Source organism: Microcaecilia unicolor, chromosome 7, assembly GCF_901765095.1.
Source record: "Microcaecilia unicolor chromosome 7, aMicUni1.1, whole genome shotgun sequence".
Classification (NCBI taxonomy): domain Eukaryota; kingdom Metazoa; phylum Chordata; class Amphibia; order Gymnophiona; family Siphonopidae; genus Microcaecilia; species Microcaecilia unicolor.
This window is the reverse complement of record NC_044037.1, coordinates 97,987,662-98,001,966: the sequence shown is the minus strand read 5'-3', so window position 1 is coordinate 98,001,966 and position 14,305 is coordinate 97,987,662. Positions and strand designations below refer to the sequence as shown.

General features: G+C 44.2%; 1 protein-coding gene across 3 annotated transcripts in view; it reads right to left on the bottom strand.

Moving 5' to 3' along the window:
* Positions 1-14,305, bottom strand: part of ENOX2 (ecto-NOX disulfide-thiol exchanger 2) — a 363,942-nt gene that overhangs the window by 53,172 nt on the left and 296,465 nt on the right. The window lies entirely within an intron of this gene.

The window sequence follows — 14,305 nt, the reverse complement described above, 5'->3', positions numbered from 1 at the left end:
CTTTGTTAAATTACCATATATGAGAGCATGGGAGCGTGACCTGGAATGTGAGTTTAACATGGTAGAGTGGAAAGCAATATGCATGGAGGTGAAAAAGGCCTCTATATGTGTGTTAATTAAAGAAAATGCATATAAGGTATTAAGTAGATGGTACTTTACGTCAGACCGGGTGAAAACAATGTTCCCGGATGCCAGCGATCAGTGCTGGCGTTGTGGAAAAGCAGTGGGCATGTATTGGCATATCTGGTGGGCATGCACTGCTCTGCAAAACTTTTGGGCAGAAGTAGTACGTAACCTTACGACTGCCCTGGACTTAGAGTTTCCTTGTGACCCCAAGTGGTGCCTCTTGGGTTGGGGGAACAAAAGAGGACTAAAATGGCAGAGGTGCATAAAACGTATTTGTCTGGCAGCTGCGAAGTCAACCATAGCCCTTCATTGGAAGTCGAGATCTGGACCCACTAAACAGCAGTGGATAACAAAAATCAGACTGGTGGCTGAGATGAAAAAACTGACAGATCGTACACTGGGGCGCCTCGATCAAGAAGCAGCAGAATGGGTGCATTTGGAACATATATTGGGTGCACTATGAAAGCTGTAATTAGTAGGGTTAATGTGAGGGTGGGGGGGCCATCGGGGGAGGAAGCGGAAAGGGGGGTAGGGAGGTGGGCTTACAGAGGGGGGAAAAGGAGGGAGTATATGGACACAAAGGTGGCGGGAGGGGCGGTTGGGGATTTAAACAGAGAGCGGTTGTATTAGAAAAGTGAACTATGTAATTTCTTAATTTTATTGTTGTTACCCTGAAAAACATGTATTGCAAAATGGCAATAACAACTTTAAGAAGTTAAATCTTTCTAAGCTCTCAATAAAAATTCAAAGTAAAAAAAATAATAATTTATGAGCGCTACTCAGCACGCCATATATAGAATCCAGGGGTGTATGTGTAACACTGCCACTACTGGGGTCCAACAGAAGACCATCTTTAAGGTAGACTGGCAAGGGGAGGGTGAAGGAGCAAATGCTGAACCCCAGCTGGGAGGGGGAGGGGAGTGAGCTGCAGACCTGCGAGCAGAACTGGAGGGGTCACTGGTGGAAGCGATGGCTGAGGCAGTGAACTCCAGTAGCTATAAGAAGAGCTTGGTGCTGCTCACAAGGTGGATGAGGGAGAGAGAGAGAGGGGGAGAGAATGAACCTGGGGGAAGAAGAAAGGAAGAGAAAAGGAGAGATATTGGCTCTACGGGGGGAAGTGATGGAGATTATCAGTCCTTTAGAGGAGGGAAGGGAAGTGGGATGGGATTTGATATACCACCTTTCTGTGGTTACAATCAGGGCTTAATTTGTGCCCCAACAAGGTGGAATGGCGTTCCAGCACTTTTTGATACTTAGTTGCTCAGTCTTTCCAGCCCACCAGACTTGCTTCCTTGCTAGGATTTCCCTCGTCTCTCTTTCTCTCCCGCCTCCAATTCATTATTACCCCATTTCTTTCTCTCCCTTGCACCACCCTCTTGCAGTAACTTATTTCTCTCTTTCCCTCCCGTTCTCACTGTTGGGCCTGCAGTAGTAAACAATGAAGACATGCAGGACTGGCTCTCTGTGTGCAGCTGCTACGTCCTCTGTCGGCTGCGCCTCCTCTGAAAGAGGAAGTTATACCAAAGGAGGCAAGGCTGGCAGAGGAAGCGGCATGCAGAGAAAAATAAAAGGTACTGCATGAGGCTGGTGAGGGCAAGGTAGTTGAGAGAAAGAGAGAGAAACGTGGCAATAGCGGATGGGAGGCAAGAGAGAGAGGCAGAGGCAATGCTAATAGCTGGGCGAGGGAGCCAAAAGCAAAGCTGGGGAGTGGGGATGAAATAACCAGAAACACAATGGGGTGGGGGTGGGGGTAAAGATGAGACAGCCAGAGGCAAAGCTTGATGGAGAGAGGGGGAGGAAAAAAATAAGAGCCAGAGGCAATGTTGGATATGGCAGGTGGTGAGAGCCAGAGGCAATGTGAATTTGGGGGAGAGAGATGGGGTAATAATGGATGGAAGAGAGAGAGAGGCAGGGGCAATGTTGTATAGAAAAGGAGAGAGGCAGGGGCAATGCCAGATGGGGAAGAGAGAGGCAGGGGCAGAGCTGAATGGTGAGGGCAAAATAGAGAGGGATGAGACAATGCTGCATGCCAAGGGAAGAGAAAAAGACAAGTCAATTCTGGATGGCGGGGAGGCAATATGGTATGGAGAGGTTGGGGGAGAGAGAGAGAGAAAGATGTGTTAAATTTGTATAGGAAGAGGGAGAGAGAGAGAGAGCGCAATGCTGGATGGGGTAAGCAAGAGAAACAGAGGCAATGCTGAACGGTGAGGGCAAAGACAGAAGGACAAGGCAATGCCACACGCCAAGGGAAGAGAGATAGAGAACTCAATGCTGCGTGTGTGTGTTTGAGGGAGGGGGGCTGAAAGAAAGACAGAGCAATGTTGGATATGGGGAGAGAAACAGACAGGCAATGCTGGATGGAGGAAGAAAGACTACACAATGCTGAATGGTGTAGGAGAAGAGGGATGGGATTTGATATACTGCCTTTTTGTGGTTACAATCAAAGCAGTTAACATATTTATATTCAGGTACTTATTTTATACCTGGGGCATGGATGGTTAAGCAACTTGCCCAGAGTCACAATGAGATTCAGTGGGAATTGAATCCCATTCCCCTGGTTCTAAAGCTGCTGCAGTAAACATTAGGCTACTTCTCCAGACAGAAATGGTCAGTGCTACCTGCCAGGGGCAGGGGCGTAGCCATGGGCGGGCCTGGACGGGCCCAGGCCCAGCCACTTACCCTCCAGGCCTGCCCAGCCAACATCCTTTGATCTAGTGGCGTGCTAAGGGCAGGGGGCGGTCCGCCCCGGGTGTCAGCAGGTGGTGGTGGTGGTGGGGGGGGGGGGGGGGGGTGTGCTCCACTGGCACTGCAGTCTCCACCTGTCTACCAGCTCCGTCGACAGACAGATGACCCTCTTTCTTCTGCCACCCGGCACCTAGCCTTAAAAAAAAAAAAAAACAACCTATGAAGCGCCTCGCCTCTGCTGTAAAGGGAGCAAATTGCCTCGTCACGTCAGCCCTTCCCTCACTGTGTCCCACCCTCGCAGAAATAGGAAGTTACATCAGAGGGCGGGACACAGTGAGGGAAGGGCTGACGTGACAAGGTGATTTGCTTTCTTTACAGCAGAGCAGAGCGGACACGAGGTGCTTCACAGATTTTTTTATTTTTTTTTAAGGCTGGGTGGCAGAAGAAGAGGGTCGTCTGTCCATCGATGGAGCTGGTAGGTAGGTGGGGACTGGGTCGGGGAGGGGGGCTCAGATGGGAGAAGGGGACTGGGACTCAGATGGGAGAAGGGGACTAGGTCTGGGAGGGTGCTCAGATGGGAGAAGGGGACCAGGACTGGGGGGGGGGGGGGGGCTCAGATGGGAGAAGGGGACTAGGTCTAGGGGGGTGCTCAGATGGTAGAAGGGGACTGGGTGGGTGGGGGAGCGTGCTCAGATGGGAGAAGGGGCCTGGAGCTGGAACTGGATTCTGAGGAGGGAGAATGGGGCCATGCCTGGGGCAGGTGGGAGAATGGGTCTGGGGCTGAAAAGGGGGGGCCCTAATGCAAGGCATGTGGATGAAGGGGACTGGAACTGTGGGCTGAAAAGGGGACAGGGAGAAGTGGCTGGGGGCTGAAGATTGGGACTGGTGGGAGAAAAGGGTTGGGGCTGAAAAGGAGAGGCAGGTGGGAGATGTGGGCAGCGAGAGAGAGGGCAGACCCTGGATGGATGGGAGAGGGAGGGCAGACCCTGGATGGATGGGAGAGGGAGGGCAAATGGTGGACTGAAGGGGCAGAAAGTGGATGGAAAGGACGGCAGAGAGGGCAGACACTGGATGGCAGAGAGAGAGAGCGAACGTGGGAGGGTGACCAAGGATACCAAAGACTGGAAGATGTATGTTGGTGAAAGAAGTTTATTGAAGTACGAAGACTCACCAAAGACTGGAAGATGTATGTTATGTATGTCTTCGTACTTCTTTCACCAACATACATATCTTCCAGTCTTTGGTATCCTTGCAAGAGGCATATTTTCAAAGCACTTAGCCTTCCAAAGTTCCATAGGTTTCTATGGAACTTTGGAAGGCTAAGTGCTTTGAAAATATGCCTCCACCCTCCCACTTTTTCTGTTGTACTGTTATTTTCCGTGGGGCGTTCTGAGTTCTCCGTCTTTGGACGGATTTCTTCTTAGAGAGAGCGAAGACAGATGCTGGATGGAAGGAAGACGGTGAAAAGAAGATGAGGGAAGCAGAAACCAGAGACAACAAACTAAATAAAATATATATTTTTATTTTTTTGCTTTAGGATAAAGTAGTATTGTAGATGTGTTAATAAATGTTTATAAATAGAACATGTAAATAAGGTAATCTTTTTATTGGACTAATTTTAATACATTTTGACCAAGTTGACCAACCTCCTTCCTCAGGTCAATACAGTATAGTGCTGTTACAATATCCTATCCTGACCTGAGGAAGGGGGTTTTGTTCTCCGAAAGCTAAATGTATTAGTCCAATAAAATGGTATTTTATTTTCTATATTTGTTTTATTTCTATTTGTTAATTTGAAAAGTGGTGATTGGTATTTGTTAGTTTTTTTCCAAATTTACATGTGCTGTCTTTATATTTTGCACAGTACTAAGGGACATTTTCTGTTTCTGTGGTGTTGCATTGTATGCAGAGTCTGGCATCTTGGGGGTTCAGTTTCATTTTTGTCTAAATAGAAAGTTTATGATTACTTATTCTATAGTGGATTAAGGTGTATCTGTGTTTGTGAAAAAGACAATGGCTTTCAGTTGGCTTTGACTGTGCAGGATCGACGATTTCTACTATTCTGTCTGGTTTTGTTTTACAATAGGTGAATTGATGTTCTAGTGCTCACTGTAGTGTTTAAGGTGCTTTCCTTTTCCTTGTGTGACTTGTAGAAATGACTGCTTATGGTATGCTAGAATTGCTCTATAGGTCCTGAGTGTTTTGTATTCTCAGTATGCCTAGTACTGGATTTTGGAGGGGGGGGGGGGGTGTTAAAAAAATGACCAGTCTCGGGTGTCAACTACCCTAGGTACGCCACTGCTTTGATCGCTGTTGCTGCCTTTTCTCCCACGGCTCTGGGTATGGCCGTCCGGGAGGCAGCGTTCAGCGCTGCCTGCCTGTCCTGAAATTGTTCTCCCCAGGCTCCGCTGCCTTGATTCCTGCATTCTTTTTTTCACTCATCGCTGCCATTCACACAGGTAGCTCCGCTCCCCTCTGCCGCATCCATCTGGCCCTAAGTAAACAGGAAGTGCATCAGACAGGGCCGGATGGACGCGGCAGACAGGAGCGGAGTTGCCTGTGTGAATGGAGTTGGGAGCTGGCAACAGAGGACATACTAGCACAGGTGTGACTTGCCTGATGAATGGAGTTCACAAGGAAAGGTGCAGAGAGAGAGAAGATAGATAACGAGGAGCTGCAGAGCAAACGCATTTGTAAGTAAGAGAAGCTTGCACTTGTACAGGTCCATGGTGAGGTCTCACTTGCTCCAGAAGGGAGTGTCAAAAATGGTATGGGGTTTCTGCCAAAAAACCTATGAGAAGAGACTTGAAGCCCTGAATTATGCACCCTACATCTGTGGTTTTCAACGCAGTCCTCAGGACCACCTGGTGAGCTTCTGGGTGGGGGTGGGCTCTGTGAAGCCAAGGTTAAAAAAAATATTCTACATTCTGGGCTTCTGGATGGGGTTTCAGAAGGCCAGGGGTGTGGGAGGGAAGGGCAGAACTGATGCCAGACTATGAGGGAAGGAGGGATGGGTAGAGATGATGCCAAACTCGGGAGGGGGGGAGGGGTAGAGCTGATGCCAAACTCTGGGGGGGGGGGGGGGGGGGGGGAGGGGCACAGATGATGCCAATCTCTGGGGGGGGGGCCAGAACAGAGCTGATGCCAAACTATGGGGGAGGGGGAAGGGCAGGGTTGATGCCAGGCTACAATTCCAGGCTGGAGATTTTGGGATAGTCCTGCATTTCTGACCACCCCATTGTTATAGGACTTGTAGCACTGATTTCCATGGGCAGAATCCGGCGCTGCAAATCCCACAATGATTTGGGTTATAAAGTTTAAATCAGGACTGCACAAAATCTCAAGCCTGGAACTGGGTAATTTGCCATCTCTGTGATTTCTAATTTTTTGTTTTATTCTGCAATTCGTAAGGGGTGGTCTGTGTTCTTGGCATCGCTGCGATTTCTAATTTTTTGTCTTTTATTCTGCAGTTGGTAAGAGGTGGTCTGTGTTCTGCATGTGACTGATGTAAAAGATTCTGTGTGCATGTAGTTCGTGTGGGGATCTATACGAGTCTGACTATACGAGTCAATTTCAGAATTTACCTGTTTTATGAATACAGCTTAATCAGGCATTTGCATTTGTTACAAAGCAAAGTTTGAAGGATATGTGCCATTGACATGTTTGCCTTATAGCAGTCATATTTGGTCAAGTTTAAGATATGGGATAAAATCACTATATTTAAAAATGTCGGTGTTCCATGAACCATGTATGTGGTTTATGTTAATGCAGGAGAGCTGCTGCACAGACTGTTTACTTAGAAATCCATCAAGTGCACTCTAAGGCATTATTATTAAGGAGTATCCCAAGAAACACTACTCACACCTAGTGCCCACCCATATTAGCTCTGGGCCCACCCAAAATGTCAGGTCTGGCTATGCCACTGGGGCAGAGAGAGAGACTGAATCAGGGGCAATGCTAGATGGCTATGGTGGGAAGAGAGAGAGGAGATTCTCGATGGTGGAGGGAGATACATACTCACAGGGAAGATAACAGGTGGTAGAAAGAGGCCAGAGAAGAAATGCTGGATGGCAAGGTGGAGAGATGTTTGTGAAAGACTGGGGAATAAGAGGGCCATGTGAGGAAAGGAGATGGAAAGTTGTAAGCAGACACAGTAAAAAGAGAAAGATTGAATCAAATCTGAATGAGAGGCAGAAAAAAATGGAAGAAATCTGAAAGGAACAGATTAGTGTTGGAGCTAGATGTAGTGGAGGTGAAGATGACAGAATGAGAGAAAAAATGAGAAATGGACAGGAGACCCTTAGAAAGAGTTAAAAAAAAAAGACAGGAAAGCAGTAACTAGATACTGGGACCAACAAAGTAAAATTAAATGGCCAAACAATAAAGGTAGAAAAATAATTTTATTTTTAATTTAGGATGAAGTAATGCTGTAGCTATGTTTAATGGTTAATAAATATAAATTTATGTTTCAACTTTTTTATTGTATTATCGTAATAGCAGACCGTTATACAAACACCAAAATTAGTACATATACATCACAGTCAACTAAGTATAACATCAACAATATTTTTGTAATAATTTCCCCCCTTTTTCCCCTCCCCCTCCCCTCCCCATTCCTCCCCTCCAATAAACTGACATATTATTGTGAAATTATTGACAATAGAAAAAGAATAACATCATTAACATAATAAAGTATACTAATATCAGCCTCCATTGTCTTATGTGTTTTCATTTGTTATCCTTTGGTCTCAGCTGTATAATATAACCAATATCACATCTTGATCAAAAGATCCCCCTCCCCCCTATTAACCTATAAATGAGTCTTCTGTTATCACAATTGATACCCAAGAATATTACAGAGTGTTAAGAATTCGACTTCTCCCTCTGTGAGTCATCCCATCCAAATAACACCCCCAAATTTTTAGAAAGCGCTCTTTTCGCTTGTATGTTCCTTTTGCCTCTCTCGCTTCCCAAGTAAGCAATTGGTGTACCTGGTTCCGCCAATGCCAGAAGGTCGGAGGGTGTGCAGAGGTCCAGTGCTGCATTATGCATTTTTTGGCAATGAGACATACTTTGCGGCACAGCATTATTTTGTCTTTGTTTAATCTGGGAAAGGTGTCATGTTTATCTAATACTAAACATAGGGGATTCAATGCTATATCACAATTGACAATTGTAGACAAAAATACAGCTATGTGTCTCCAGTATCTTTTTATTAAAGGGCACACCCATATCGCATGATATAGTGTATTATCTGCCCTCTGACATTTCAGGCAGGTAGCGGTATGGATGCCCCCTGACTTGTATAGTTGTGTCTGGGTAAAATAAGCCCTGTGCAGTATACGAAACGCACATTCCCGAAGGCTTGCCCCTCCTACTATTCTGGGTATATCCTGTATTTGTTTTACAATATTCCATCCTGTCAATGCCCTGCCTATATCTGTTTCCCATTTCTGACGAAGTTGGCTATACTCTCTCCCAGGCATCAGTCCCCACAATTTCAAATGTATGCTGGAGATCGACGGAACCTCTTCGGCTATTTCTTCAAAGAATTTTCTAACTTTCTCACCTAATTGCTTCTTAATCTCGTCTGTATTTAGTGTGTGCACATAGTGCGTGAGTTGGCGATGCGCAAAATGATCCCTCCATTGTGCAGTAATTTGCATTTGTGTTACTGCTTTGATATGCCCATCAGCCCCCCAGTATATCTTGCATGGTTACTATGCCATTTCTTTCCCATGTGACAAAGGTTTGATTCTCTATCCTCGGCATAAACATCGGGTTGCCCCTAATAGTTAATAACTCAGTGATAGAGGGGTCTCCCCCCAGGAGTTTCCCTATATATCTCCACGCTTCCCTGATAGGCTGGAGCAAAACACTATGTTTAAATCTATGGGGGAGTATTTTATTCTGAGTGTGCAATAACGTTATATAATTATATGGGGCAAAGTACACCGTCTCATACTCAAGTGGTGTATGATCCGATGTATTCATTAGCCAATCTCTAACCTGTCGTAGCAAGCAAGCCATATTGTAGTATTTAATATTTGGAATCCCCATTCCCCCTTGTCTCCACCCTCCTAGTAGGAATTTCTGTTGAAGTTTGGCCCTTTTCCCAGCCCAACAGAACTTTCTCAGAATTTTATAAAAGTATTTTATGTCAGTTTGCTTGAGTTTTAGTGGTAGAACCTGTAAAACATACAGCCACCTCGGCATTATCACCATCCTTGTTAAACATATCCTCCCTGTTAAAGATATCGTAAGGTTATGCCAAGAATTTAACTGGTGCATGGTCTGCTCTTTGAGTTTGCTAACATTTAAATCATATAGGTCTCTTGTATTTACCGGTAGTAGGATGCCTAAATATTTAAAAGATTTAGTTGCCCACTTTAACGGGAAATCTATGGGCCATAAACTATGGGCGTCTGCATTTATAGCTAAGGCCTCTGATTTGTCAAGATTTAGCGTGAATCCCGAGTAATCTCCGAACTCCCTAAAAATTTCTAATACATTACCCAGCGCTTCTCTTGGGTTCTTTAAAATAATTAGCAAGTCATCAGCAAATGCAGCCAATTTGAACATCTGATGATGTATGTCCACTCCAGGCACTGCTGGGCAGTCTTGAATATCCCTAATTAGAAGGTCCAAATATAATGCAAAAAGTAAGGGCGATAGCGGGCAACCTTGTCTCGTTCCCCTGCCTATATGAATTGCCTCAGATAAATTCCCATTGACCATTACCTGCGCTAGAGGGGCTGCGTATAAAGCTTTGATCGCCTGTACAAACTCGCCTTTTATACCATACCCCTCCATCACCTCGTATAAGAAAGACCATTCCACTCTATCGAACGCCTTTTCAGCGTCGAAACTAATCATTAAAGCTTGTTCATTAGTGTGCTCTAAATATTCCAATGATGTCAAAATTCGTCTGAGGTTCTTGGCAACCGACCTGCCCTGCACAAAGCCAACTTGAGCTTCATGGATTATTTTTGGTAGAACACGGCCTAGTCTATTTGCTAAAATTTTTGCGAATAGTTTTGCTTCATGGTTAATAAGCGATATAGGTCGATACGATGTTACTAGTTGCGCATCTCGATTAGGCTTTGGAAACACGATTATACGTGCTAGATTTAAATGCTCAGGTAGTGTGCCATTTGATATCCATTCATTGAACACTTTAGTTAATGTAGGTACAATCGACTCTCCCATTAATTTATAGAATTCTGCTTTGTATCCATCGAGACCTGGCACTTTGCCCGTCTTGCTGTGTGCTATAGCCCATGTGATCTCATCCTCACTAATCTCCGCGTTCAATAGATTGCGGTCATGTTCATTTATCTGTGGGATCGTAAGGTTTTGAAGATATTGCTTGCCTGATAGTCCTTCCTGTTCTGTGGAGTTATATAAGTGTTGATAATATGTTTTAAATGCCTGTCTAATTTCTTTATTAGAATGTATCAAACTCCCCTCTTGTGTTTTTACACTAGTGATATTTCTGGAAGCGTATCTAGGGGCAATAATTCTTGCCAGAAATTTCCCTCCCTTATTCCCAAATTTATATAGTTGGAATCTATAATATGTTTGGGATTTCACTTCCCTGTCATGAAGTAAGGAGTTGAGAGCCGCCTGTATTTCCAGTACCTCCTGTCTAAGTCGAGGGCAAGGATTTAAGCCATAGTGTCTATTCACTTCTCGCAATTGTTTCTCAAGTTGCAGGATTTCCCTATCTCTTGCACGTTTGTATTGGGTAGTAAAACTGATAATTTCTCCCCGCAAGACCACCTTTGCGGCTTCCCAAAAATTGGTTGAAGTTGGTACTGTTTCCTCATTAAAATGTTTGTACTCTGCCCATTTCGTTTGTAGATGTTCTCGAAATCTCACATTATTTACTAAATATGTTGGGAACGTCCACCCCCGAAACTTCTCTTCTTCCATCCCCCCCATCCAATTCATATGTACCGTCGCATGATCCGAGATAACGCACGGTCCTATATCAGCGTCTCTAATTGTGAGAAATAGTGTGCTTGATGTTAATAGGTAATCAATCCTGGAAGAGGTGCCATGGGCTCTTGACATATGTGTATATTCTCTGATCCCAGGATGCAGTGTCCTCCATATATCTATGAGATCTAGTGTGGTGCATAGTTCAGGTAACCCTCTAGTTTGTGTCCGGTGGGTTGTTGCCGGAGGGTGCGAGTAATCTAATTGTGGGTCCCAGGTCATATTAAAATCTCCTCCCAGTATTATGGGTAGTGATTCTAAATGTACTATTTTTGCCACTAGTTTTTTGTAAAATTTAAGATCTAGGACATTTGGAGCATATATACTGCCCAGTAAGAGTTTTTATCTATTAATTGTGACAATAGCTAACACATATCGTCCCTCTGGATCCTGGATTATCTTATGAATGTGGCTTGTTATTCCTTTTCTAATTAGAATTGCCACTCCCCTTTTTCTCCCTATCGCTGCTGTTGACACACATTCCCCCACCCACCATTTATTCAGCTTAGCATGTTCTTCTGCAGATAAATGTGTCTCTTGTAAAAAGGCTATGTCAGCTCTAAGCCGTTGGAGGTGTCTTAAGATTTTTGATCTTTTTATGGGCGAAAGGATGCCTCCAACATTCCATGTAATAACCTTAATTAGTGCGTCTGTTTTGGCCTATCCATCTCCATATTTGCGTGATCTTGATGCCCGAGAGGAGCCAGCCCAGCCTCCAGCCCCCCCCTTGTTCCTAATATTCGAGCGAGTAGTCTATCCTTCTTTTCAGGTATCATTTGTGTTTTCTGGTAAGTTCTCCTATAGCCCCCCTCCCTCCTCCCCTCCCCTATTCCTTCCCTTTCCCTGTGAATCCCCTCTCCCCCCCTTCTATTCCTATTGGAATTAGGTCACCATCGACGCCTTTCCCTTTTTTCTGTTCTAATTTGTATTTAGTATATTCGTCATCTTCTATTCATCTTAATTTCCCCCCCCTCCTCCTTATAATCTTCTAGCCATTCCCTGTAGTTCCTACCCTTATATCATTTATCCCCTGTCTTATGTGTCTTGCTATTGCTTCCCTCTATATATTAACTCGCTGATGAGTCTTTTATATGTTTTTTGACCTCTATATCGATTACTAACAGATTTCAAACTTTAACCATACAGTGCAAATTAACATGAACATCAATGCAGTGTTTTATAATTACTCAACATTCTTCTCTTCATCTCTGTATTATCTGCTATTAGGTTAGCTCAGTAAGTCTATGATCATCATCCTCATAAACTTATATGGTTTCCACAGGCCCAAATCAGTGTTACACCATCTATGTCCCGTTGCTGCCGTGTTGCAGCTTCATTTGTAATCCAAGGCTCCTGTAGTGATAGCATAATCCACTATTTCAATTATAGTCCCACGTGTATGTTGTGGGTCCTTCTAATTAAGCCCCAACATCCACTTTATAGCTCTCTTTAAAGTTGCTTCTTATGTTTTGCTATTTCCACAATAGTTGTATCTATCTTTAATCTGAGATCCTGCAAATCAATTTAATAGTAGCAACAGTACAGCTTGACACATTTATTCATCATACCTTTCTTCATCTCTGTATTAACTGCTGCCAGATTAGATCAAGATGTCTGTTGTGGTTAAGTTAGTGATCTTAGATGGTTTTCATTGTCCCTCTTCAAAATTGTTCAGTCTGTGTTTCAGTGCTGTCTTACTGTATCGTCTTTTGTAATCTCAGTTTCCACTATAAACGCAGAATCATCCATTGGGACCATGTTCACAGTTGAAAACTGTATTTTATCCTTTCTGCATCTTAGTGATGTTTTCCGCTGTATATGCCCATATCCGTTCTGCTATGTTTAGTTTAACACAGTCTCAACTTTAGGGTGAAAGTATTATTTATTACTGTTGTCCTTCTGTTGAGGTTTCTTGAATTTAGTGCCATCAATTGGTGCACTGGTTATTTATCTCCTCTAGTTTTATACTTTCTTCGTGTGAGCATAGTGGTGCTTCAGTTTTCTCCTTCCAGTTGTTCTAGGAATTCTTTCGCCTCCTCTGCTGTGGTAAATATTTTATGTCCCGTTTGGTGAGTCACTCGCAGCTTCGCAGGATACATCAATGCGAATCTAAATTTTCGCTGTATCAGCTCCGAGCACACTGGGGAAAATTTCTTTCGTTGCGCTGCTACCGCGGCCGAGTAATCTTGAAAGCATAATACCTTCCTATTGCCGCTGTGCAGATCTTTTCCGCTTCTCAACGCCTGCAAAATGGCTACCTTGTGGGCAAAATTAAGTATGCGGCATATAACTACCCTGGGCCGCCCTTCTTCTCCCTGCTTAAGGCCCAGCCGGTGTGCCCTTTCAATTCGCAACGGGCCCAGCGCAGTCGGCAACTGTAGTTCTTTGGTAAGCCATGTCTCAAGGTATTTGGCCAGGTCTCGTTCCCCCAGGTCTTCAGCGAGCCCTACGAGGCGAAGATTGTTACGCCTCGATCTATTTTCGAGGTCTTCGATTTTGTCAGTGTAAGTAGCGATTAGCTTTTGTAAGCGACTTACTTCTGTTTCCACCTTATCCACACGATCTTCCGTATCGCTTGCCCGTTGTTGGTATTGCCCCATGTCCAATTGTATTTGCGTTATGCTGTTATGTAGTTGTTCCAACTTGTTATTCAGCGCTCCCAGCTTTTTCTCTAGGATGGCTTCCAGTGCCTGAGTAACTTCCCCAACAATCTCGGCTGCCCACGCGGATCCCACCGTTGATGTCCCCGGGCTCGCCGGAGCCGCCATCTTGTCGTCGGGTGGCCGGGTCTTTTCTCTCTCTTTTCTGGTGATCTTGGATGTCATTCTCATCCAAAGTAGTATTAAACTTTTCTCCGTTCAAACGTCGTTCGTTTACCTTCGTTTGTGGGGTATTGTATCAAATTTTGAAGACGAATTTTTGATAAAGAGTCTAAGGGAAGGCAGGAGCTGCGCAATTAGAGTCTTCTCCCGCTCATCGCGTCACGTGACCCATAAATATAAATTTAAAGATATCACCTTTTCATTGGTCTAAATACAATTTTTGACTTGTTTTCTAGCTTTTGGAGGCCAAAACCTCCTTCACGTTTGAACAGTATAGCGCTGTTATGATATGCTGTCTTGACTTAAGGAAGGTAGTTTTAGCCTTCAGCAGCAAGTCATACAATTTATTAAAAATTAGTCCCAATAAAAAGGGACTAATTCTGTTGTTATTAATTTTTAATGTAGTGATTGGAATATATCAATTTTTGAAATGTACATGTGCTATCTTTATATTTTACACAATACAAATGAACAGGCATCACTGTTTCTCTGGTCCTGCACTGTATGTGGAGTCTGGCTTTTTGGGGGTTCAGTTTAATTTTTGTGAACTTTTCTATTTTCAGTTTCTGGCTACTTATTCTATTCTTGGTGAGGATCTGTGTTCTGTGTGTGTGAAAAAGACCAGGTATTCTGTTAGCATTTAGGGTTCCTTTTACAAAGCTGTGCTACTG